General features: G+C 49.9%; 1 protein-coding gene across 2 annotated transcripts in view; it reads right to left on the reverse strand.

Annotated features, from left to right (window-relative positions):
• TIA1 (TIA1 cytotoxic granule associated RNA binding protein) overlaps nucleotides 1-26,554 on the reverse strand; it is a 267,173-nt gene that overhangs the window by 39,406 nt on the left and 201,213 nt on the right. The gene's annotated exons all lie outside the window — the stretch shown is intronic.

Genomic DNA, 26,554 nt, shown 5'->3' on the forward strand with positions numbered 1-26,554 from the left:
TGCCTTGGTGGGATATTGGGTGGGGTAGATGTTAGTTCGAGACAGTACCCTGACCGAATGATTTGGGTCACCCATTTGTCCGATGTTATGGACTCCCATGTGTGGATAAAGTCTTGTAGTCTGCCCCCGACCGGAGTGGGATGGTCTGGGGGGAGCGGAGGGGAGTCATTGTACGGGTGGGGTGGCAGAACGGGTGTTGTTGGTTTTGCCCCTGCCCTTATTGTTGTTGCCTCTGTAACCGCCCCTTTGATTGCCCTTTGAAAAGGTATTTTGAGGAGGGGACTTGTAGGAGGTAGAGGCGTTATCGGTGGAGGAGCCTCTGCCTGTGCCACGAAAGGACGAGCGTCGAAAGGAACGTTTAGAGGCTTGTGTTTGGAGTGCCCCCATAGACTTTGCTGTGTCTGTGTCCTTTTTCATCTTTTCCAACGCTTCGTCTACCTTTGGCCCAAAGAGAGTTTGCTGGTCAAAGGGGTGATTGAGTATGGACGCCTGGACTTCAGGCTTGAACCCTGAGATCCTGAGCCAGGCATGGCGACGAAGCAGGACACTTGTATTTATGGCTCTAGAAGCAGTGTCGGCTGCATCGAGGGCACACTTAATGGAGGTGTTTGTAATTAGTTTACCCTCCTGTATTAGGTCATGAGCCTTGCGCTTGTGTTTTTCTGGAAGGTGCTGCATAAGAGCCTCTAGTTCGTCATAGTGTGCTCTGTCATATCGCGCAAGCAGTGCTTGTGTATTTGCAATGCGCCACATGTTTGCAGCTTGGGAGGCGGTGCGTTTACCAGACGCGTCCAGAAGCTTAGATTCCTTGTCTGGCGGTGGGGCTTCTCCTGAGGATTGGGAGTTAGCCCGCTTTCTAGCTGTGGAGACAACTAGGGAATCTAGGGGAGCAGGGCCCTTAATGTATGCAGGGTCTGTGGGTGCTGCTTTGTACTTCTCTATTCTAGGGTTCAGTACTCTGGCCCTGACAGGGTCTTTGAACACCTCTGTAGCGTGCTTGGTGACACCCTTAAGCATGGGTAAAATAGAAGTGGATTTGTCTTGTATGTCAAATGTATCCAGTAGGAAGTCTTCTTCCACTGGTTCACTGTGCATGTCCACCCCATGGTAGTGTGCTGCTCTCTGCACTAAATGATGAAACCCTAAGGAGTCCTCTGGAGGAGACGGCCTGGATGGGTATAGGTCGTCCTGAGGTATATCTGGTATATCAGGGTTATTGTAATCCTCCCATGGGTCTGGGGTCCCTGGTGGAGTGGGATCCATTGGGGCGTCCGCCGGGTAATTGTCCGGGTCCCCATCATCCGGATCTGGGGATGGGGCCGGATCGTAGTGAGGTGGAGGTGGCGGAGACCTGGGAGGGGGAGGGGGTGGAGGTGGTGGAGGAGGTAGGGGAGGCGGTAGTGGGGAGGGCACTCTGAGGGGTGAAGTAGCAGAGTCCTTCCTTTTGGGTGGTGGAGGAGGAGCCGGAGTATCAAGGCGTCTTTTCTTGATAATTAAAGTCAATAGTCCAGTCTTTGGATCTTTGGACAGAGTCTTTTGTAGAGGGTCTGGTGTAAACAGAGCCAGTGGCGTCGAATCGTCCGTCGGCACCGGTGATTTCGGAGCCGAGGGCTTCGATGGTTTGTGTGCGCCATGCTTTTTTGAGGCCTCCTGTTTTTTCGGCGTCGAAGGAGTTTTCGGCGCCGGAGCGTCGGTGCCGACAGATTTATGTTTGTGTTTGGTCGGCACCGAGAGTCCAGGCTTCGGCACCGGTGGCTTCGGAGTCGAGCTGGATATTGCTTTCTTCGGTGCCGGATGCTGTTTTTCGGCACCGGGCGTCGGCTGGCTCGATCCCGAGCTGCCGTGAGACTTTGGATGCTTCGACACCGAGCCCGAAGGTGGGGTGATCGAAGCTTTGGTCTTGGTTTTGCCCAGGCCGGCAGGCGAGGGAGTAACCTGAGTCTCTTTGGTTTTGGGCGCGGGGGTGGGAGGGGGCACAGTACTCACGGCCCGCTGCGCCGGTGTGATGTCCTCCACGTCGGAGTCGTCGGCTTCGGAAGCGCTGACGACGTCTTCTTCCTGCTCGGTGTGTGTTTGCCCCGAAGCTTCGGCGCCGTCTCCGAAGATGTCCGGTGGAGCTGCAGACGATGAGTGCGCCATGGTGCGTCGAGCTTTTCGATCCCGGATGGTTTTCTTCGAACGAAAAGACTTACAGGCGGGGCAGTCTCTGGCCTCGTGTTCTGGAGAGAGGCAAAGATTACACACCTGATGGAGGTCGGTGTGGGGAAATTTAGACCCACATTTTGGGCACTTTTTGAACGGAGTCCTTTCCATCGGCCGGGACCGGAGTCGAGGAGGGCCCGAAGGCCGGTGCCGATGTACGGGATGGAGAAAAGTGCCGCTTCGAGAGATGAAGATGATGATGAAGAAACTCGAAGATACGAGGATTTTCCGTCGAGGCTGGAACCGTAGAAGTTCGAAGCCGGAGCACGAAGTATCACATCCGAGCCCGATGGCGGAAAAAAACAATCTGAGGATGGAGCCGAAGCCCATGCGCAGTACGGACCGAAGGAGGAGTCACCAAACTCGTGACTTCCAAAGACTGTCCAAGAAGAAAAACAAACTGCAAACATCCGGGCCCAACACCAGATGGCGATCTATGCTAAGTGTACAATCTGCAGCTCATATGCCTCGAACAGCTACTTTCCAGTTGAGGAATTGAATCTCACATGAGTGGAGAGGTTCGAAGGGTGGACCCATCAGTCGGGTGAGGACCAGGTTGAGGTTCCACACCGGTGCTGGTGGGTGTCTTGGGGGAATTACTCGTTTAAGTCCCTCCAAGAAAGCTTTGATGGCAGGCACTCTGAACAAGGAGAGGTGCTGCCTGTTCTGGAGATAGGCTGCTATTGCGGTCAAATGGATACGTATTGAGGTGTACGCCAGATTGCATCGGTATAGGTGTAAGAGGTAACAGATTATATTTTGAGTAGATGCGTCTAGCGGGTTAATGTCATTGTTGTTGCAGTAGATGACAAACCTCTACCATTTAGCTGCATAGCAGGCTCTGGTAGTGGGTCTCCTGACCTCCTTAATGATCTCCATACAGTCAGGTGGCAGGTTGAGGTACTCAAACTCTAGGACTTCAGGAGCCAGATTGCCAGGTTCAGCTGTTGCGGATCTGGGTGCTGAATTTCGCCATGGTTCTGCGTTAAAAGTGCAGGTTTGATCCGCAGCCTTTGATGCGGCACCACGGAAAGTTCTAGAAAGGTGGTGTACCATGGCTGGCGCGCCCATGTCGGAGCAACTAGGATGAGTGTCAGTGAGTGCTGTCGCAGTTTGCGTGCCACCAGCGGTATCAATGGCGCTGGGGGAAAAGCGTACGCAAATCTGCCGGACCAGTTCATCCATATCGCATTGCCCTGCGACTGTGGATGTGGGAACCTGGCGGCAAAGCTTTGGCATTTTGCGTTTTCGTTTGTGGCGAATAGGTCTATCTCTGGATGACCCCACTGCTGGAAGTACGGTTGGAGTACTGACGGGTGTAGCTCCCACTCGTGCATCTGGTGGCTGTGTCTGCTGAGCAGATCCGCCATCTGGTTGTCCTTGCCGGGGAGGTGTTCCGCCATGAGGAATATGTTCCTCTGAATGGCCCACTTCCACATGCTCTGAGCCAGGTGAGACAACTGTGGAGAGTGTGTTCCTCCCTGCTTCTGTATGTAGTACATGGCAGTCATGTTGTCCGTCCGGATCAACACGACTTTGTTGCACAAGTGTACTTTAAATGCCTTCATTGCCAGGAAGATTGCTATCAGTTCCAGAAGGTTGATGTGCATCTTCTTTTGTTGTATTGTCCATAGTCCCTGCACTGTGTAATTGAGTACATGAGCTCCCCATCCCTGGAGAGACGCGTCCGCCGTCAGTATTCTTTGTGGAACAGGCTCTTGGAATGGTCGGCCCTTGCAAAGGTTTTGTGGATTCCACCAATGCAGAGAGTTGTATGCCCGACCGCTCACCAACACTAGGTCTTTCAACTGCCCGTGAGCCTGGTTCCATTGAAGTGCCAAGTGTGAGAAAGTGCCATCTTTCTTGCATGGTATGCCCCCACTTTTTGCTAAATTGCTGAATGTACTTCGATTGAGTGTACCCTGGGTTCCTGCCAATCAGGTGCCCAGGGCCTATGTTCCTTCCTTAAACCACACAAACTCCAAATTGGCAAACCCTAGCCACATGTCAGCCCCTAGTAAATGGTACCCTAGGTACCCAGGGCCTAGTGACCAGGGAAGGCCTCTAAGGGCTGCAGCACTCATTGTGCCACCCTCAGAGGCCCTGTACCCTTACACACACACACTGCCCTTGCAGGCTGAGTGTCTGGGTGCAGGACAAAACAAAGAGTCGACATGGCACACATCACTGTGTACCATGCCCATCACCTACACTGCCAAGGCATATGTCAGCCACCCCTCTAGCTGGGTGCATTACGCCTATGGTGTGGGCACAGGAGCAGGAGCCCTGTGCCCCTACAGTACCCGGGTCCATTCCTGGGCACTGTAAGTGCAGTGCTGTCACTTAAGAATACATGGTGCTGAGAGCTTGTCAAACACGAGCTCCACAGCACCATATTGGCAACACTGAAGCCTGGGAAGTTTGGTATCAAACTTCTCAGCACATTGAACCCACACTGATGCCAGTGTAGGATTTAATGTACTAAGCACCCCAGAGGGCATCTTAGAAGATGCCCCCTTACAGCTAACTTGCAATCCACGTCTGCTCTGAGGCTGCCCAGGCTGCCACACAGCAGACACGTTGCTGGACCCCTGGGTGAGAGAGCCCCTGCTCTCCCGGGCCTGCAACAATGCACATCCTGGGTGAGGTGAGAAATCTCCTCCCCCAGGATGAGCAAAGGGAAGCTTCAAAGGCATGCCGCCAGTTGGAGTTTCCCCAGGCCACTGCAACCCCCCACTCTGGCGGGAAGCTTGGCCGGAAACCCCATACAAGGACAGGGGATGTGCCAGCCTGCCCACCCCACCCCTCAGGTGGGGGAGGCGAGGTGAAGCACATCTCCGGGCCCTCGCCATCTTGGAGATGGGAGGCCCTACCCTATCAGGATTAGGCTACTGCCCCCCTCCCACAGGAGAGAGGCAGGATAGGGGGTGTACCCACCCCAGGACAAGGACCCATTGGTCCCTGGCCTTCACCTACCTGTAACGCCCCTAAATCTAGTATTTAGGGGCCCCCTGAACCTTCCTTCCTCAGATTCCAGATAGAAAAACGACAAGAAGAGCAAGAAGAACAAAGACCTGCCCTGCAGCTGCTAAAAAGAGAAGAAGACACCAACTGCTTTGGCCCCAGCCCTACCGGCCTGTCGACTCTCGAACCTGCACCAGCGCGGCATCCCACGTGGCCAGCAACCTCACCAACCCCGGAGGACCTGGCTACCCTTTAGCTCTAAGCCCCTGGGACTCCCACGAGTAGAGGCTCTACTCAAGAAACCTACTTGCTATCCCGGGCACCAGCCCGGGACCGCGGACCCAACACACTCTGCACCAGCCAAGCCTGGCCAGTGCCGGAGTGGACAAAGACCCAGAGGACGACCCCACGGCGACTGTGACCCAGAGTCCGGCACCCAAGGACCCCCCTCGACATCCTGGACGAAGCCTGCAGCCTCAGAACCGAGTGCCACCCCAGCCGCGATCAACCAGAGGGTAAGATTCCCGACGTCAAAAGGCACCCCTGCACCCGGCGCCCTGCGACCCCCTGTGCCCAATCCCGGGGTACCCACCTAACCTACAACTACCCAACTTACCTCTCGAAGTGGTGGTGGCACCTGAAACATCCTCGTCCCCGAGCCTGCAGCCTCTTTCCAAACCGGAACATTCCCATTGATTTCCATTGAGCGCCCTAAGGCTCAAAAGCACCCTGCACCCAGCCGCCCGAGTGGCCCTGGCAGTGCCCTCTCTACTCTAACCTACTTCCCCACTTGCCCTGAGTAAGTGACCAGGAGACCAGCTCCCACAGCCGCGTGGCTTGCCAGACAGCAGCCACCAACCAAGGCCCCCCTATCCCTCATAGGATAACATTGGGCCCAACTCTCTCTGCACCCGGCCGTCCTGAAACCGCTGAGGGTGAACCAACTGTACTTACCTGACACTGGGGGACCCCTGAGTCCATGCCCGGAATTTCAACACTACCAGTCGAGTACTTACCCTTAAACCGCTAACTTCATTTTCCTCATAGGGTAACATTGACTGGCTTTTTCTTCAAAAATCTTCTAAGTGTGAACTTTTCAAAACTGCAAAAATTCACCAAAAATCAGCCAAGTGACCAAAACGAATTTACTCACCTGCTCCTAGGTGAGCTCCCAGTGCTGGATCTTGGTGCCCAGCCCTGACTCTGAAAAATGTTCACAACTATACTTACTTCTAACTCATTTTTCTCCCATAGGAAACCATTGTCTGCTTTTCTGTGAAATTTCTTCTAAGTGTCTACTTTTGCAAATTTGAAATATTCTTTTAAAATCGTACCATTTCTGCAAACGAAATTACTTACCTGCTTTTGATAAGGACCCCAGTCCTGGGCCTAGGCACCCAGTCCTGGATTACTAAAGTAACGATTAAGTACTCTACCTGCAATTTGAATTTCTTGCCATAGAGATCCATTGAATGTTTTCTGTGAAATATTTTCTAAGTGCTAACTTTTGAAATAGCTAAATATTATTTAAAAATCATTACAGTTATTAAGTCGACTTTCATCACTTGATTCTGAATACTGACCCCAGGCTGGTTCTAGGATCCAGACCTGGAATTCCAAAAGTAATCTGAAAAGTAATTTATTACAAATAACCTAAATTTACCATTGAGCTCAATGCATTGTTATGTTTAGGAAAAAGGATTGTTTATTGCAACCAACTGTGACTGTTTACACAAATTTATTGCTTGAAACAAAAGTATTTATATTCAACCTCTCATTCTGAGAAAGTATATTTTTACCCCCTTTGTGGTTCTAAAAATAAAACAAGCATATATTTTATATATACAAATCATTGGCCTAGAGTTCAGTTATTGAGTGTGTGAAACCATTTGCTGACTGAGTGTGTACAATAAATGCTTTACACTGTCCTCTGGTACTGCCTTACTGCTCGACCAAGCTACCACTTTTGAGAGTAAGGTCATACCTAACTTTGACCTCTATCAGCCTCTGGGGGACTGTGGACTCTGTACACCCTGTACCTATTAGGGAACAGTATATACAGAGCCACTTTCTCACACCAAGCACTCCTGAAGCGGGCGCATATGTAGTCTCGCGTGCGGGACTATGAAGATGCAGGAGGCCATCATGCCTATCAACTGCATGAACACTCGCGCAGGAAGGGAGTGTTGAGGTTTGAACTTTGAAATCAGCATCTGCATGCTGTTGATCCTCACTAAATTTGGCTGAGCTGTGGCTGCCAGAGTGTCTATGGTCGCACCTAGGTACTGTTGTACGTGTGCGGGTTGGAGATGTGATTTTGGGTAATTTAGTGAGAATCCCAGACTGTGAAGAAGGTGAATGGTGAGGGACATGTGGTTGGCACATTGCTGGGCTGACTTTGCCTGAACAAGCCAGTCGTCCAGGTAAGGGTAGACGTGAATGTGTTGTCTCCGTAGATGTGCAGCCACTGTAGCTAGGCACTTGGTGAAAACTCTGGGTGCCGTTGTCACACCGAAGGGGAGGACTTTGAATTGGTAGTGCTGCCCCTGAATAGTGAACCGGAGATATTTCCTATGTGATGGGTGTATGGGGATGTGGAAGTACGCATCCTTGAGGTCTAGTGTGGCTAGGAAGCCTCCCTGTCTGAGCAGCGGGAGAACCTGCTGTAGGGTGAGCATATGGAAATGCTCTGAGAGAATGTAGTGGTTGAGGGGTCTGAGGTCTAGTATAGGTCTGAGTGACCCGTCCTTCTTTGGTATTAAGAAGTACAGAGAGTACACACCTGTCCCTTGCTGGTGGACGGGCACGACCTCTATTGCACCTTTTTGCAGCATACTTAGCACTTCCTGCTGCAATAATGCTAAGTGCTCTGAGGACATAGGACGGTGCTTTGGCGGTATTGTGGGTGGAGTGGAGGTTAATTCGAGACAGTAACCGTGCTGGATAACATCCCTGACCCACCTGTCCGTGGTGATGGTATTCCACGTGGACAGGAACCGCTGGAGTCTCCCCCCGACAGGTGTTGTGGTTGGGGGGAAGGGAGAGGGCGTCACTGTTTGTTCTTGGGTGAGGACCTGGTGTTGCCGTAACCGCGTCCTTTGCCCTTGGTGCTGGAGCCACGATATCCACCTCTGGTGTTTTTATCGTAGGTACTCTGTGTGCCCCCTTTATTGTATGTTTGCTGTGACCCCTGTCCTCTAGCCGCTCCTCTATTTCCGGGGCGACTAAAGGAGCCAGTACGAAATGTCTGCGTTTGTAGAGCCCCCATTGACTTCGCAGTGTCTGTGTCCTTTTTGATCTTTTCTAGGGTGGTGTCAACTTCTGGTCCGAATAAGTAGTCGGGGTTGACAGGCTGATTTAGGATGTTATTTTGAATCTCAGGTTTGAACCCGGAGATTCTTAACAAAGCGTGTCGTTGTAACAGGACGCTGGTATTTATCGCCCTTGCAGCTGTGTCGGCAGCATCTAGTGCACACTTAATGGATGCGTTTGTGAGAAGTTGTCCCTCTCTGATGAGGAGCTCCGCCGCCTCTTTGTAGTCGTCTGGTAGATGTTGGAGTAGTGACTCTTAACGTGTCATAGTGTGAGCGATTGTAGCGAGCCAGGAGTGCCTGTGTATTGGCAATGCGCCAGATGTTTGCTGCTTGGGCTGCAATCCTTTTGCCGGAGGTCTCCAGCACCTTGGACTCCTTGTCCGGGGGAGGAGCATCACCAGTTGTCTGCGAGTGCGCTCGTTTGCGAGCGTTAGCAACCACCATGGAGTCCAGAGGTAACTGACCTCTAAAGTACATAGGGTCCCCGGGCGCAGGTTTGTATTTTTTCTCGATTCTGGGGTTTATCACCCGTGCCCTGGTTGTTTCCTTGAAAATGTCCTTTGCTGGCTTGAGGACACCTTTTAACATGGGCAGAGTCTTGACAGTCCTCTCTGAGGAGGCGAAAGTGTCCACCAAGAAATCATCCTCAATTGTGTCCGAGTGGAGTTGCACTCCATGACTGGCTGCAGCACGTCCAATGAGGGCATTGAAGGCAGCAGTGTCCTCTGTGGGAGATGTCTTTGCGCCGTAAAGCTGTGTGTCCTGGGTATCTGTTGTGGCACCCGGGTCTGCAGGGTCATCCAAAGCTTGATCTGGGTCCTGCTGCTCCTCAGGATCTATATCCCTGGGGTAGGTGGTATCATCACCCATGTAATCCTCCATTGCGTCCGTGTCGGAGGGCGTCGGAGAAAAGGACTGGGGATCTGGATAGGAGGTGTGGAGGCGTTCAAATAGAACTGGTTCCGATTCTGCTGGCAGTTTTTGCTTTAGAGGGATTCTGTAAGAGTCCAAAGCCTGGTCTGAAGTGACTTTCCGTTTTCGGAGCATGAGCCTGCCGGTGTCGGCGTCGATGAATTGGGACGGTGAAGGCCCAGTAGGAGAGTGTCCAGTAGATGGGGACCTTGTGTGGGTGACACGTGTTCGGATCTCGAATATTTTTGGCGCTGTGGACGGCGGCAAACCAAAAGTGATGTTGGTTGGTGCCGAAGGTGCCTTCGGAGCCTTTTTCGGGTCGGAACCGGAGGTGGACTGGAGGGCTGCCTTTTCTCTGATGCGTTGCAATGACGCTGCAACTTGTCGTACCGAGAACGCCGAAGGTTCTTTGGTGCAGAGTGGTTCTGTAGAGGTAGGCGTGGACTTCTTCGGAGTCACAGGGTCATTGAGTAGAGGAGAGGTAGTAGCGGTCGACGGCGTCGATGACTGGACCGTAGTCGCTGCCTTCGAAGTGGACTCCGATGGAGCGGCCATTTTAACCTTGGTGGTCGGGGCCGATTGCTTCGGTGCCGGGGGCCGAGGCGCTTTGGTGGTACCGATGGCCTTCCTCTTTGGATCGGTGCCGACATCCGCTGCAGCGAGTTCGGCGCAGAAATCCCTTTTTGTGTGTTAGGAGCCGATGGGTTTGGCTGGCGTCGAAGGAGTGGAGGTCTTCGAGCAGACCACTGCCAGTTTCACTTTCGGTTTCTGTTGAACCGGTGCGACGATTGGTTTCGGTTTCGTTGAAGGGAAACCAGTCTTTTCGGTAATAATGGCTCTCGCTGGATGTTCGAGGCCGGGCCAGAGGGCGGGGCCGAAGAACTGCGGGATTGATCTCGGGTAAGGCCCGAAGGCGATCCCTCGACCGGAGCCGTAGACTGACACACTTTGATAGCCTCCGTTTGGACGGGTAGGCCCTGCTCTTCACCAGAGCTATCTTCTTCGGCCCCTAAGGCCTCACCGTAGTCCCCTACCTCATCGTCTGCTTCTTCCCTGTGAAAAAGCTCTTCATCGGCGGCTTCTGATCGGGAAGGAACGCGTTACTTACCTGTAACTGCGGTTATCCAGTATTGGTATCTTCCATAGATTCACATGCCTGAATCATTCCCCGTCGTCGGGATGGGAGTCACCGGTAAATAACAAAAGCAATGTCTAGAAGACATATAGAGTAACAGGCCCCAAAGGGCCCTAGCTTAGAAAGCTATCCACGTCCTTATGTAAAAAGGACCAAAGTTTGGCCAGTAGCCAATCAGCTAGCACCACCTTCTAGAACTCTCCTGGAAGGAGCCCTAGTCCCTCAGATTTTCGTAAGCACAGTGCTAAGTAGTTGTATACTGAGAGATCCAAGAGAGCCCTTCCAGGGGAGGTGGGTGGGTTGCATGTTAATCTATGAAAGATACCAATTCTGGATAACCGCAGTTACAGGTAAGGAACGCGTTCCTTATCCAGTATTAGGGTATCTTTCATAGATTCACATGCCTGAATCAGAGTAGTAAGCAATACAAAGCACATTTTGGCAGGCACAGTAAATATACAGTCACTAGATAATAACATATCCATGTGAAAGATAAAGTATCAAAGAACCATAACCCAGGTAATGCCAACATAACAGTGTGAAATGTGCGTACAGAAACCAGGATGGTGGGATGAAAAAGGAAAGGGCTCACCTCTATTGAAATAGATGACGGAGTACAGCTTGCCCCACTGCAGCATCCTTCATGATCTCCGTGTCCAGGCAGTAATGCCTGGTGAATGTATGCGGCGTCTTCCATGTGGCCGCTCTACAAATATCAATCATGGACACTCCTGCAAACAGTGCCATGGAAGTAGACATCGCTCTTGTAGAATGGGCACGAACTGCTGATTGCAGTGGACGTCCTGCCTGTTGGTGACAGAAGGTTATGGCTGAAGAGATCCAGCGGGAAATGCTCTGTTTGGTGAGCGGTAGTCCTTTTCTAGGCCTACTGTATGCCACAAAAAGTTGATTAGACTTCCGAAATGTTTTAGTCCTTTCAATGTAAAACTTGAGGCAGCGCTTAACATCGAATGAATGAAGAGCCTTTTCTGCTCCTGTGTGTGGATTCGGGAAGAATGAACGTAGTATGATAGGTTCATTGAGGTGGAACTGAGTCGGAACCTTCGGGATAAACTTCGGATTCGTCCGAAGGATGACCCTGTCCCGTTTGAACTGAATGAAAGGGTCCTGGATTGAGAACGCCTGTAGTTCTCCAACCCGTCCTGCCGAGGTAAGGGCCAGCAGGAGTGCAAGATTCCAGGAGACATACTTAAGATCTGCTCTGTGGATTGGCTCAAACGGGTGTTTCATGAGCTGAGCCAAAACCGTGTTAAGATGCCAAGCCGGTGGTACAGGCTTCACTGGAGGAAAAGCTCGAAACAGCCCCTTAAGAAATTGTTTGATAAGCCTGTGAGACCACAAAGATGGACCTGTGGAGGACCTCCGAAAGCGAGATATCGCCGCTAGGTGTACTTTGATGGAGGCATGAGCTAGACCGGATTTTGCGAGATGCAGGAGATACGGTAAAATCTGCTCCGGGGTTGAAGAAAGAGGGTGCAACTCGTTTGTTTTGCACCATATGCAGAATCGTTCCAATTTCAGTGAATATGTCTTGTTGGTGCTATCCGCTCGAGTTCGAGCTAGGATTTGTCTGCAATCCGGAGGAATGTCTAAGCCCTGGAATTCTCTGTACTCAGGAGCCATGCCGATAACCTGAGAGACGCTGGATCCGGATGCTGAACCTGTTTATTGTGCAGCGTTAGCAGAGATGGAAACGGGTGCAGTTTGATTGGAGGTTCAAGGGAGAGGATGTGAAGCTCCGTGAACCAGTGCTGCCGTGGCCAAACTGGGGCTATCAATATCAGAGTGCAGGGCTCCACTTTCATCTTCCGTAACACCCTGGGAATTAGGGGAAACGGCGGAAAGGCGTACGCAAAGACGTTGCACCATGCTATCGAAAAGGCATTCCCCAGAGACCCTTGTTGGGGATGCCAGCTTGCAAAGTGTTGGCATTTGGCGTTGATCTGGGTGGCGAATAGGTCCAGAGAAGGGGTGCCCCATTGAACGAAGATGCTGTTGAGGACTTGTTGGTCCAGTTCCCACTCGTGGCAAGTTGACTGCCGTCTGCTGAGGGAATCTGCCAACACGTTGTGGACGCCTGGCACATAATCTGCTCGCAGAGAGATGTTGTGAGTGAGTAGCCAACTCCATATTTTTTGTGATTCGAGAGAGCGTCAGCGAGCGTGTTCCTCCCTGCTTGTTCAAATAGTGCATTGTCGTTGTGTTGTCTGTTCTGACAAGCACCATGGAGTTCTTGATTCTTGGGAGGAAAGCCACCAGAGCCAGGTAGACGGCGCGCAGCTCCAGGAGGTTGATATGAAGTGCCCTCTCTGTAGGGGACCATTTCCCGCTTATCTGCAGCTCCTGAAGGAAGGCTCCCCAGCCTTCCAGGGAAGCATCCGTGGTGATTATGTGGGGTGCTGCAGGAAGCAAGAAAGGCAAGCCTTTTGAAAGGTTCTGTGGAGACACCCACCATCGTAAGGCCTTCCTGATTGCGAGAGTGACTTGGATGACGTCGAAGGATCCTGTACACTGTACCCATTGATCCGACAGTTCTTCTTGAAGGGGTCGCATATGGAGACGACAATGCGGGACCAAGAGAATGCAAGAAGACATCATCCCGAGAAGGGATTTGAAGAGACGCACCGACAGCGTCCTTTCGGACATTATCCTGAGAGCCAAAGCCTGCAGCTTGTCCTTCCGTTCCTTCGATGGAAAAGCTTTCCATAGCACAGTGTCCAGAGTAGCGCCCAGAAAGTTAATGCGCTGAGACGGCTGAAGGACGGACTTCTCTCGATTGAGCGTCAGGCCTAGAGAATCGAAGAGCGTTAGACAGGCGTTTGAAGACCTGGACGCGCCCTGAAGAGATGGAGACTTGACTAACCAGTCGTCTAGATAGGGAAAGACCTGATGATGGTGATGGCGTAGGTAGGCCGCCACTGGAGCTAGACACTTGGTAAAAATGCGGGGTGCCGATTTGAGGCCAAACGGCAGCACCCGGAACTGATAATGTCTGCCGGCCACCACGAATCGAAGAAATTTCTTGTGGTTGCGATGTATTGGGATATGGAAATAGGCGTCTTGCAGGTCTAACGACACCATATAGTCATTCGCATTGAGCAGATGTAATACCTCTTGAATGGTGACCATACGAAACGACTGCTGTTTCAGATAGTTGTTCAGATTCCGTAAATCCAATATCGGCCTCCATTTCTTCTCCTTTTCCCTGATAAGGAAGAAGCGGGAGTAGAACCCTTTTCCCCGTTGATTTGTGGGAACTCGCTCAATAGCCCCTTTTTGGAGCATAGTCTTCACCTCCAAGAATAACAGACGTAGGTTTTTGTGAAGTGTTGGGCGGGGAGGGGTGGGAGGAGGGATTTGTATAAATTCCAGGGAATGGCCGAATTGTACTAATTGTAGGACCCAACGGTCCGTAGTTATTCTTCGCCAATTTTGGAGAAAGTGGGAAATTTTGCCGCCAATCTTGGAGGGTGGCGAGAAGGTGGAGGCCGGCAGTAGTTGTAAGTCATTGGCGTCAGGAGGTTCCCTTTTGCCTTCCACCTTCACCTCGAAAGGAGGACTTCGTGTATGTGGATTGTTGCGGCTGTTGATATTGCGGCCGGTGTTGCTGGGAGGAGGAGAAAGAAGAACGTTGGTGGAATTTTCCCCTACCAGAGGATTGACCTCTTCCCTTGGGGCCCCGAAAGGAAGGGTTCCGGAATTGCAAAGCACCCAACGCTCTGGCAGTATCCGTGTCTTTTTTAATCCCCTGTAACGCCTCATCAATGTGGGTGCCAAAAAGCAGTTGGCCATCGTAAGGCATGTCCAACACCTTAGTCTGGACCTCCGGTCTGAAGGAGGTTGCCTTTAGCCAAGCCTGGCGTCGAACTGCTGCGCCCGCTAATTGCCGGAAGCCAGTAGAAGCAATATCCATTGCACAGTCAATTATTTCCGAGGCCGATCTTTCTCCCTCAAGCAAGATCTTTTTTGCATCCTCCTTGGACTCCTCTGGCAGGTCTGCCATGTATGGTGCAATGTCTGCCCACATTTGGCGATTGTAACGCCCCAAAAGAGCCAGGGCGTTAGAGGCTCTCACCGTCAAGGCCGACATGGAGGAGAACCGCTTGCCAATGGTGTCTAAGCGCCTGCCCTCCTTATCAGGAGTCGTCGTCAATAGAGCAGCCGGGTTGCTTGACCTCCTCTGTGCGGCCTGCGTAATGACCGAATCTGGCTTCGGGTGGCCCGTAAGACAGACCGGAGCTTTGTCCGGCGCTTTATATTTCTTGTCCAGGCGTGGTAACACTGGGGGAACAGAGGAAGGATGTTGCATAATTTTAACTCCCTGTTCTCAAATGTAGTCTATCATTGGTATCGCTCGCACAGACTTCTTAAAGGGTTCCTTAAAGTCATAAAGGAAGCAGTCTTGTTGATGCGAGGTCATCGGAATTTGAAAACGCTGGGCCGCTCTCTCTAAAATGTTATGGAAGCCGCCAATATCCTCTGGAGGCAAGTCGGCCGTGGTGGGGGCAGGAGAAGTCGGACAGAGAAGGACATAATCATCCCATTCGTCCTGGGGAGAATGGATCTCCCTGGGGAGAATGGATCTCCTGAAGTTCTCCCTCTTCGGGTTCGTCCTCTTCTTCCTCATCTGTTGTGGGAGGAAGTGGCGTTGCAATAGGCTCTGATTGCAGCACTAATGGTGGCGGTCTTGTCCTTGGTGTTGGTGGCGCAACTGGTGTTGGAGGCGCCGGCGTCGGAAACCTCTGTTTGTAGTCCGTGATCAGGAATTGGAGGTCCGTGACCAGTGATGCAGGCAGACACACCCTAGAAGGTGGTGGCTGCACATATTGTGGAGGTGGAACCGGTTGGTAATCCTGGTCCAAGTCCTCATAATCAGATGTATCTTGGTATTTGACATGTAGCTGCGAAGGGCTTGTCGCAGCTGGGAACATACTGTCCTCCTCTGAATTTTCCTCCTCGAAAAGCTGAGCAGGTGGCAAAGTAGAGATCCGACTGGGTGATGTAAGGGCCGGTGTTAGTGCCCGTTTGGTGATTTTGAGGTGCACAAATTTATTTGGCGTTTTAGAGTCCATAACTGTCGACGAGCCCGTCGACAGTAGAGGTGTAGGCGGTGTAATAGGCTTATGAGACAGCGTCGACGAGGACAGCGATGGCGTCGTCAGTGAGGAAGACGAGAGTTGTTTCTTAGTCGACGACGGCGTCGACGACACTGGTCTCGCCGACGGTGTTCTTGTCGTCGACGACGGCGACCTCGTCGACGGTGTCTTAGTCGACGATCCTGCTGTCGACGATGGCGCTGTCGTCGACGATCCTGCTGTCGACTATGTCGTCGGCGGCTTAGCTGACGACAACGACTTTTTTATTTTCAGCGTCGACGAGATCATTTTACCAGCCGTCGACGATGGTGTTGTCGTCGTGGTCATTGAATGGGATATGGCCGTAGATATCGTCGCTGTCGACGAAGTTACAACGACTGCCGTCGATGGATGTCTTTTCGTCGATGAAGCCACCGTCGACGAGGTGGTTATCGGCGACGGGGCAGAAACTGGCTTCTTAAAAGTAACCTGGACATCTGGAGGAGAGGTGATTCCTGGCATAGACGAGTCCAGAACCTCAGAAGACCTTTTGTGTGGCTTCTTAGGAGGTGGCTGCGACGAAGGGCCTGGAGAGGACGCCCTCGGTCGCTTGCGTGAGGAGTGAGAAGATATAATAGAACTCTCACTCTCCTCAGAGGACACCAGAGTCCTTGTCCTTCAGCCTTTGTAGCCAGATTAAAAGGCGCCCTTCTCTGTCCTTCAGGGTCTTGGATGAAAAGGTACGACATACCTTGCAATCCTTGGCACTGTGGCTGGGGTACAGACAATAAAGGCAGTCCTTATGCTGATCATCCACGTGGAGCCTTTTCTTCCCACAGGAAGCACAGGATCTGAAGAGTCCTTTCTTAGGAGTATCAGCCATGACAAATCCGAAAGTTTTGAGAGAAAACACTGGAAAACCAGAAGCAATGAGCAGAGCTCAGTGGAGACTCCCTTAGCACGACGTGCGGTAGAAAATCTGAGGGACTAGGGCTCCTTCCAGGAGGGTTCTAGAAGGTGGTGCTAGCTGATTGGCTACTGGCCAAACTTTGGTCCTTTTTACATAAGGACGTGGATAGCTTTCTAAGCTAGGGCCCTTTGGGGCCTGTTACTCTATATGTCTTCTAGACATTGCTTTTGTTATTTACCGGTGACTCCCATCCCAACGACGGGGAATGATTCAGGCATGTGAATCTATGAAAGATACCCTAATACTGGATAATTGTGTTCGGAAGCGGGGCTGGAGTTTGTCTTCCACGCTTTCAATATCTTCGTCCTCGGTGCTGAAGATGTTGGTTGGGGCCGGTGCCGATTGCTGCGCTTCTAATCTCGCTGCTCGTCGATTCCGGAGAGTCTTCTTGGATCGGAATCGGGCACAGGCCATACATTTCGACTCGTCGTGATCCGGAGCGAGGCATTTGTTGCACACCGGGTGGACGTTGATATGTGGATATTTTGCGTGGCAAAGAGGACACCGTTTGAATGGGGTCCTCGATTCCATCGTCGATGTAAGGTCGATGGTCGGATTAAACGGATCCGAAAAAAGTCGATAAGTTAGCTTACTTGCTAGTTTAGCAGTCGATACCGAGCGGGAACAGTACCGACGAAAACTAAAGGCCTTTTGGCCTGAAACTAAATTTTCCTAACTTGAGTCAAGATAAGCACATCCGAACCCAATGGCGGAAAAAAACAATCTGAGGATGGAGAGGATGCCCATGCGCACTGTGGTCCAGGGGAGGAGTCACCTATCTCAGGATACTTCGAAGACTCTTCCAGGACAACAACGTGCAAACATCCGGACCCAACACTAGGCGGCGATCTATGCACAGATATGAATTCAGCAGCCCACATGCCTCGAACCTAGGATTACAGGTAATTAACATCCTTCTCTTCCAGGGGATCCTCATCAATAGTCATAAGCACATGAATAGACTAGCAAGCCCATCCCCTTATCCTGCAGGTAAACGATAAGCATCAAACCAAACAGACATTGAAAAAATATCATGACTTCAAGAAAATTAGCATTGGAACGAATATCTGCTCTGAAGTCAGAATCAAGACAGTGTCTAGTAAACGTGTGTACCGATTTGCAAGTTGCCGCCTTGCAAATCACGGCCATCTGCACATTATCTAAGAAAGCTATTGTAGCTGCTTTTCCCCTAGTAGAGTGAGCCTTAGGGAAACACAGTACAGGCTTGTTTGCCAACTGATAGACCAGTTTAATACAAGACACTATCCACCTCAAGATGGACCGTTTGGAGGCTAGAAAACCTGTCCTGACGACTCCATAGTTAAAAAACTGGTCAGTCTTTCTAATGGATTTTGTTCCCTCCAAATAGAATTTGAGAACCCTCTTGAGGTCCAGTGAGTGAAGAGATTTTTCTGCTGGTGTAGCAGGATTGGGAATAAAAGAGGGAAGAGAAATTGTCTGGTTAATATGGAAGTCAGACACCACTTTTGGAAGGAAAGAAGGGTGAGCCCTCAGAACCACCCTATTGTGACGGAAAACATTTTTATCTGAAGTGCAAAGAAAGTAGTCATTCTTTTTTGGGAGATTTTGATGAAATATCTGGCATACGTCAGATGACCAGAGAAGCTCCTGAACATAGTACATGAGCTGGCCAAGTAAATGTGCTTTTTGCAGATATATCTGCACACCTTGGAGGCCAAAGGCTACACTTCCAGCAAACTGCAAAGATTGTGGATGCGCCTTCTGCAGAAATCTGAGATGCACACGCAGCCTGAATCCTCTAGCTGCTATAGCATGGAGGTGATGTGGCTTAACGGCTGCGCTGCTAACCTTGGAATTGGGGGACCAGGTCAGAGTCGGTTTAGTCTCAGGCTCAACATCCTATGATTCTGGGCAAATCGCTTATTCTGCCCAGGCATAAAAAAAATTCTGACCTCGTATAATGTAATCTGGGGCTGAGGCAAAGCGCCCTGGTGCCTTTAGGACACGTGAAAATGCGCCAGTCACAAGGTTTCACATGCAATAAGTCATCCAAATGGTTTATTATGCTAGGTACGGAAATACATGCGCGCAGACTGCAGTTCACATATTGCAGTTCCAGTGTATACGAGAGCTCACGGCTAGATGAAGCCGGAGAAGTCTGCCATAAAAGTGGAACAAGTAACATCTGTATTTTTTGTTCACCACAGAACAAAATCCGGTTTAAATCGCTGGCGAAAAATAAAACCCAAGGCATCCGGATTTGTGCCAGTCCTTCAAGTACACCCATGTCACCTCCCTGGTGACCGTCTATGGCCGCTTCTCCTCCCGCAGGGATGTTTGCTTCAATTACAGGTCACCGGTTCTACTCCTAGTAAGACAGCTCGGTTGGTTAATGTGCGCGCTGCAGAGACCTCCCTGTTAACTCCAGCCCATGGGTTGCCATTTCGAGCAAGCTAGTTTATAAGGCTCCTCCCACCTGCTGTACAGTTCAGATCTGTGTATAATCTGCGGTTTTCCCATTCGGATCCCGGCACGTCCGCCTTTCCTTATCCAGAGGTCAATAGAACGGAACCCCCACAGACGTTCCATTTAATAGTAATAGCACCTAACAGCCCAGTTTGTGGTTCGCGCTGTACAGGCTGTGCTCAGTAGTATTATGGGGTACATTCCTGTAGGCAAACATCACATATTAGGGGCACTCACCATTTTTCCATGGTGACCTTGAGCTCTGCGCAGGGGGTCTCGGGCGCTTCCGGTGCTTCCTGGGTGGCCTGCGGCGTGGGTATCGCTGTCAGACATGCTGGAAAGTGCTTCAGTTTTATCCTAGGTCTTTTTAATGCTTTTCAGTGTCACCTGTTTACACTCTGCCATCTGTCCGTCCACTGCCTCCTCCCTCAGCTCGCCAGGGCCTGCCTCACATGCTCTGGCTCTCCACTGGACTGAGAGAAATCGTTCTTGCACCGGGCTCGGCACAGATCCCGCCAACATGCTAGCATCGGCGAGGGCTTCCGAGAACTGGTGCTCGCGACCCTCTATAGCAGACTACAAGAAGAATTTTCCATGCTGCCTACCTGTGAGAAAGTGGCTCTGTATATACTGTTCCCTAATAGGTACAGGGTGTACAGAGTCCACAGTCCCCCAGAGGCTGATAGAGGTCAAAGTTAGGTATGACCTTACTCTCAAAAGTGGTAGCTTGGTCGAGCAGTAAGGCAGTACCAGAGGACAGTGTAAAGCATTTATTGTACACACTCAGTCAGCAAATGGTTTCACACACTCAATAACTGAACTCCAGGCCAATGGTTTGTATATATAAAATATATGCTTGTTTTATTTTTAGAACCACAAAGGGGGTAAAAATATACTTTCTCAGAATGAGAGGTTGAATATAAATACTTTTGTCTTAAGCAATAAATTTGTGTAAACAGTCACAGTTGGTTGCAATAAACAATCCTATTTCCTAAACATAACAATGCATTGAGCTCAATGGTAAATTCAGGTTATTTGTAATGAATTACTTTTCAGATTACTTTTGGAATTCCAGGTCTGGCTCCTAGAACCAGCCTTGGGTCAGTATTCAGAATCAAGTGATGAAAGTCGACTTAATAACTGTAATGATTTTTAAATAATATTTAGCTATTTCAAAAGTTAGTAAGTATAGTTGTGAACACTTTTCAAGGTCAGGGCTGGGCACCAAGATCCAGCACTGGGAGCTCACCTGGGAGCAGGTGAGTAAATTCGTTTTTGTCACTTGGCTGATTTTTGGTGAATTTTTGCAGTTTTGAAAAGTTCACACTTAGAAGATTTTTGAAGAAAAAGCCAGTCAATGTTACCCTATGAGGAAAATGAAGTTAGCGGTTTAAGGGTAAGTACTCGACTGGCAGAGTTGAAATTCCGGGCATGGACTCAGGGGTCCCCCAGTGTCAGGTAGGTACAGTTGGTTCACCCTCAGCGGTTTCAGAACGGCCGGGTGCACAGTGAGTTAGGCCCAATGTTATCCTATGAGGGATAGGGGGGCCTTGGTTGGTGGCTGCTGTCTGGCAAGCCACGCGGCTGTGGGAGCTGGGCTCCTGGTCACTTACTCAGGGCAAGTGGGGAAGTAGGTTAGTGTAGAGAGGGCACTGCCAGGGCCACTCGGGCGGCTGGGTGCAGGGTGCTTTTGAGCCTTCGGGCGCTCAATGGAAATCAATGGGAATGTTCCTGTTTGGAAAAAGGCTGCAGGCTCGGGGACGAGGATGTTTCAGGTGCCACCACCACTTCGAGAGGTAAGTTGGGTAGTTGTAGGTTAGGTGGGTACCCCGGGATTGGGCACAGGGGGCCGCAGGGCGCCGGGTGCAGGGGTGCCTTTTGGCGTCGGGAATCTTACCCTCTGGTTGATCGCGGCTGGGGTGGCACTTGGTTCTGAGGCTGCAGGCTTCTTCCGGGATGTCGAGGGGGGTCCTTGGGTGCCGGACTCTGGATCACAGTCGCCGTGGGGTCGTCCTCAGGGTCTTTGTCCACTCCGGCACTGGCCAGGCTTGGCTGGTGCAGAGTGTGTTGGTGCCGGGCTGGTGCCAGGGATAGCAAATAGGTTTCTTGAGTAGAGCCTCTACTCGTGGGAGTCCCGGGGGCTTAGAGCTAAAAGGTAGCCAGGTCCTCCGGGGTTGGTGAGGTTGCTGGCCACGAGAGATGCCGCGCTGGTGCAGGTTCGAGAGTCGACAGGCCGGTAGGGCTGGGGCCAAAGCAGTTGGTGTCTTCTTCTCTTTTTAGCAGCTGCAGGGCAGGTCCTTGTTCTTCTTGCTCTTCTTGTAGTTTTCTATCTGGAATCTAAGGAAGGAAGGTTCAGGGGGCCCCTAAATACTAGATTTAGGGGCGTTACAGGTAGGTGAAGGCCAGGGACCAATGGGTCCCTGTCCTGGGGTGGGTACACCCCCTATCCTGCCTCTCTCCTGTGGGAGGGTAGGGCCTCCCATCTTCAAGATGGCGAGAGCCCGGAGATGTGCTTCACCTCGCCTCCCCCACCTGAGGGGTGGGGTGGGCAGGCTGGCACATCCCCTGTCCTTGTATGGGGTTTCCGGCCAAGCTTCCCGCCAGAGTGGGGGGTTGCAGTGGCCTGGTGAAACTCCAAATGGCGGCCTGCCTTTGAAGATTCCCTTTGCTCATCCTGGGGGGAGGAGATTTCTCACCTCACCCAGGATGTGCATTGTTGCAGGCCCGGGAGAGCAGGGGCTCTCCCACCCAGGGGTCCAGCAACGTGTCTGCTGTGTGGCAGCCTGGGCAGCCTCAGAGCAGACGTGGATTGTAAGTTAGCTGTAAGGGGGCATCTCTAAGATGCCCTCTGGGGTGCTTAGTACATTAAATCCTACACTGGCATCAGTGTGGGTTCAATGTGCTGAGAAGTTTGATACCAAACTTCCCAGGCTTCAGTGTTGCCAATATGGTGCTGTGGAGCTCGTGTTTGAGAAGCTCTCAGCACCATGCACTCTTAAATGACAGCACTGCACACAGTGCCCAGGAATGGACCCGGGTACTGTAGGGGCACAGGGCTCCTGCTCCTGTGCCCACACCATAGGCGTAATGCACCCAGCTAGAGGGGTGGCTGACAAATGCCTTGGCAGTGTAGGTGATGGGCATGGTACACAGTGATGTGTGCCATGTCGACTCTTTGTTTTGTCCTGCACCCAGACACTCAGCCTGCAAGGGCAGTGTGTGTGTAAGGGTACAGGGCCTCTGAGGGTGGCACAATGAGTGCTGCAGCCCTTAGAGGCCTTCCCTGGCCACAAGGCCCTGGGTACCATTTACTAGGGGCTGACATGTGGCTAGGGTTTGCCAATTAGGAAGTTTGTGTGGTTTAAGGAAGGAACATAGGCCCTGGGCACCTGATTGGCAGGAACCCAGGGTACACTCAATCGAAGTACATTCAGCAATTTAGCAAAAAGTGGGGGCATACCATGCAAGAAAGATGGCACTTTCTCACACTACCCAATTGTATATATACTTACAATTTTGTCATGCCTTTGCGCCTTATCTTAGAAACCTCAGGTCCCTCCCAGAGTTTAGCCCATTGGAATAGAAACTCCTCATGGGAGACTGAGGAGCATAAAATCAAACAAAATATTCCAGACACTAGTCACACATACCACCCCCACACTAGAGAATCTGAGAGACACATGGCAAGTCGACATAGGTACAATTGACGACAACTGGAGAGAGGCCCTGGAGTCCCCCAGGAGGGCCGCAGTCTCCTCGCGGTTGATCCAGGTAGAATACCTACACTGAACACATTACACACGTCTGAGGCTGTGGAAAGCAGGTCTCATGGTGTCCTCGGCGTGCCAACACTGTGGTGCAGAAGAAGCCACGTTCCTGCACATGGTTTGGACGTGTCCAACCTTAGACAGGTTCTGGCAGGGAGTGTTCAGGTGCTTGGGTGGTCCCTGCATAGTACACCACGGCTCACATTATTGCACATCTCTGAAGACGTCGGGGGTAATGGGTGCAAACATCACCTATTGTTCCTGGATTTGACCTTGGCTAAACGGGACATAGCACACTCTTGGGAAGCAGAATCCCCACCCTTGCTGGGAGTCTGGAAGAGAGGATTGGACTTCTGCATGGGGCTGGAGGAGCCTGTGTTTAGGGCTCGAGGGTGCCCCCAGAAACATACACGCATATGGCAGCGCTGGGCTGACTATAGAGGTATTGTCTAGGCCCCACCTACACCACAGCCCGCATCGACAGATTCAGAGGTACTGCACCACGACTAATATCTATTTTGCTTTCTGTTAACAAAAAGATGATGGGGACAGATCAGCAAGGTAGCGACACAATGACCTGGTCAACACTCCGCAAGATTGTTTCCATTTCTTTGCCTTTCATCGCAGCATGTTTATTGCTATGTTATAAAATACTATGTAGTGCACTTTTGCCTAAGGTTTATCCTAGCATGTATCTGGATGTGACTCTTCGCGCACGTTATGGCAAAAACCAATCAAATGTGTTCTTACAAAATTATTATTAAAGAGGTTTTTTAATTGGAAGGTTCGTGCTGTATCTCGGCGACTAACTTTTCAACCTTTGGTTTTTAGTCATAGTATGAGGCTCCTGCTCCTACCAGGGCTGGACTGGAAAGCCAAAGCAGCCTTGGCAAATGTCAGACCAGTCCCCGTACGTTGTACACCAAGTGAAGCATGTGAGCCTGACCACTACAAAGGGGACTTGGGGACCATGTCATGAATGATGTAATATTTGACATCAGCAGTGGATTGCGGGCGTGCGAGATGTAGTTAGTACAACTAACTATATCGGAGGAATTTCAATGGTTTTGTTCGAGTGAAATGTCCAGCTAACTACAACACCCCTAAAACCTATGTTTTTTTCAGTGAATTTCTAAGGTTTTTTAAATGCTAACTCCTAACTATATCAGGCCTGAAACCTATGGTTTTTTCAGTATATATATATATATATATATATATATATATATATATATATATATATATATATATATATATATATATATATATATATATATATATATATATATATATATATATATATATATATATATATATATATATATATATATATATATATATATATATATATATATATATATATATATATATATATATATATATATATATATATATATATATATATATATATATATATATATATATTTTCAGGCCTGATATAGTTAGGAGTTAGCATTTAAAAAACCTTAGAAATTCACTGAAAAAAACATAGGTTTTAGGGGTGTTGTAGTTACCTACAGCAGGTGAGCGACCACATGACTGGGGAGGTGTGTCCTTTTCAATCGTACAAAGACTGCAGAACTCCATAAAAGCTGAGGCAGGGTGCTGGACAGTGTTTGCAGTGGCGTCTGAGGAAGGCAATTCATGCCGAAATATATTATGCCCATACTGCTGTCCAATAAAAGCCTGTTCCTTACGACTGATATATATATATATAAGTTGCCCAGCATGCATTGGTGTTGCAGGCAGCGCGAGGTGCCTTACACCTGTGAGGCAAAGGAGGGTCAAGTGACCACGTGAGTAGGAGTGGCCACAGTCTTCTACATCGACATAAGGGACCCCCAGGAACAGCGAGGCAGCTGAAACGGGCACTGATGAGGCCATCAAAGGCTGAAACGCGTCTGCCCAGCATTTCAGGGACATTGCATTACCAGCGTTGAAAATCGAAAATCAATAAAGCCGCTGTTTTTCCCCCGGAGCTGTGTCACACTCTTTTTTGAGTAAAAGGGAGGCTGGACGTTGTGTTTTTGCCAGCTTGCAGGTGCTGGCCAAATATATATATATATATATATATATATATATATATATATATATATATATATATATATATATATATATATATATATATATCAGAGAACATGGCAGGGTGATGTGGGGCCAATTGATGACGAAGACTGGCAGTCGGCACTAATGTCCCCCAAAGAAGCAGCAATTAACTCTAGATTCAGATTGATACAACTCCGAATTCTACATAGATCTTACATGACAGGCACAACTTTGGTAATGATGGGGGCGAGACCACACGTGCTTTGTCTTAAGGGTTGCTTACAACCGGCTACTTTCTATCACATGATCTGGGAGTGCCCCGAATTAAGGCGAATTTGGGAGGGGGCCACAACGCACATCCAGCATGCCCCGGGGAAAGACCTACACCTTACTCCACGATTAGGGCTCCTTAATATCTGGGCCCCAACTGACCTTACAGAGATAGAGCAGCAAATGACCACGCTGGGTTACACCCTGGTTAAGAGATTGCGAGAGGGTGGGGGCGGAACTAGATAGATGCATGGTGGCAGAGATGAAAGTTTTTAAGTAACGACGATGTACAAAGAAATGGGGTAAATGGAATGAATACCGTGGAGATCTATGTGTCTTCCCGTCTGTGGAGCTGGAAATGCAGCGCAACAGAGAAAGATTTGGCAACACAATGATTGTAACACCTTCCTCCAAGACAAATGTAATGAGATTTGTGACGAATTTGAGGTACTATATGAAACATGTATGTAATTGGACTATTGAACTTAAAAAGATATATATATTTTTTTAATTAAGGAGCCGCCAGAGGGACTCTGTGCTCCTTCCACCAGTTCAAAGTCTTCACCATCAGCAACTGATGGGCGTTTCCATGTCTGAGATTTTTGGTGCAGCAACATGGGCATATTTCCATATTTTCAACACATCATTACTGTTTGGCTTCAGAAGTTAGGAGGAATGGCCATTTTGCGCGCACGCACTTCAAGATTCTCATCTTACTGCTCCTTCAAACCCATCCCCCGAGGGGGATCTTTGCTGTGGAATCTATTCAACCAGTAGGGCATCTGCAGGTAAATATATCCATCAGGAGGACTAGTTGGTTATCAAAAGTAAGAAAGACTCTGGAGGCTAGTCTACCTAAAAATTCCACAGTGAACCCACCCAGCTCCCCGTTTAGACGTTTGGTCAAAGGCCAAATCAAAAAGGTACCAATTTAAGCTTTTATACTGCCTCAAACATATTGTCATTTACCAGTCTCTGTCTCCAAGGACACAGAAAAATGGGCAGAGACTAGAAAGGTGTGCGTCAGAGTGGGCGTTCTCTGGCATCAGTGATGACAACATGGTGTTAATTCTGGTGCCGACAATGAGCCAGTGCTTCCTGACAACACGGCAGACATGAATTTTCTTGATTCAGACTTGCATAAGAGGAAATTCAACAGGTGGGAAATCTGGAGGAAAATAGATATCCACCAGAAAGACGGTTCAAGAAGGCAAGTAACTTTCTTCAACACCGAGATGTCCCACCTGCGCATGCGCGCTATACAAACCATATTACGTTATTCTTGTAGTCTGCTTTATATTGCTGAATGACCAATATCCACAATGTAGTAAAATTTATATATAATAGCAAACTACTATCATGCTATTGCTATGTAAATCAGACAAGCACCCACTGGCCCTTCACTTGGTCTTTTATTACTCAATTATTGTGAT

The sequence above is a fragment of the Triturus cristatus genome, chromosome 11, assembly GCF_964204655.1.
Source record: "Triturus cristatus chromosome 11, aTriCri1.1, whole genome shotgun sequence".
Classification (NCBI taxonomy): Eukaryota; Metazoa; Chordata; class Amphibia; order Caudata; family Salamandridae; genus Triturus; species Triturus cristatus.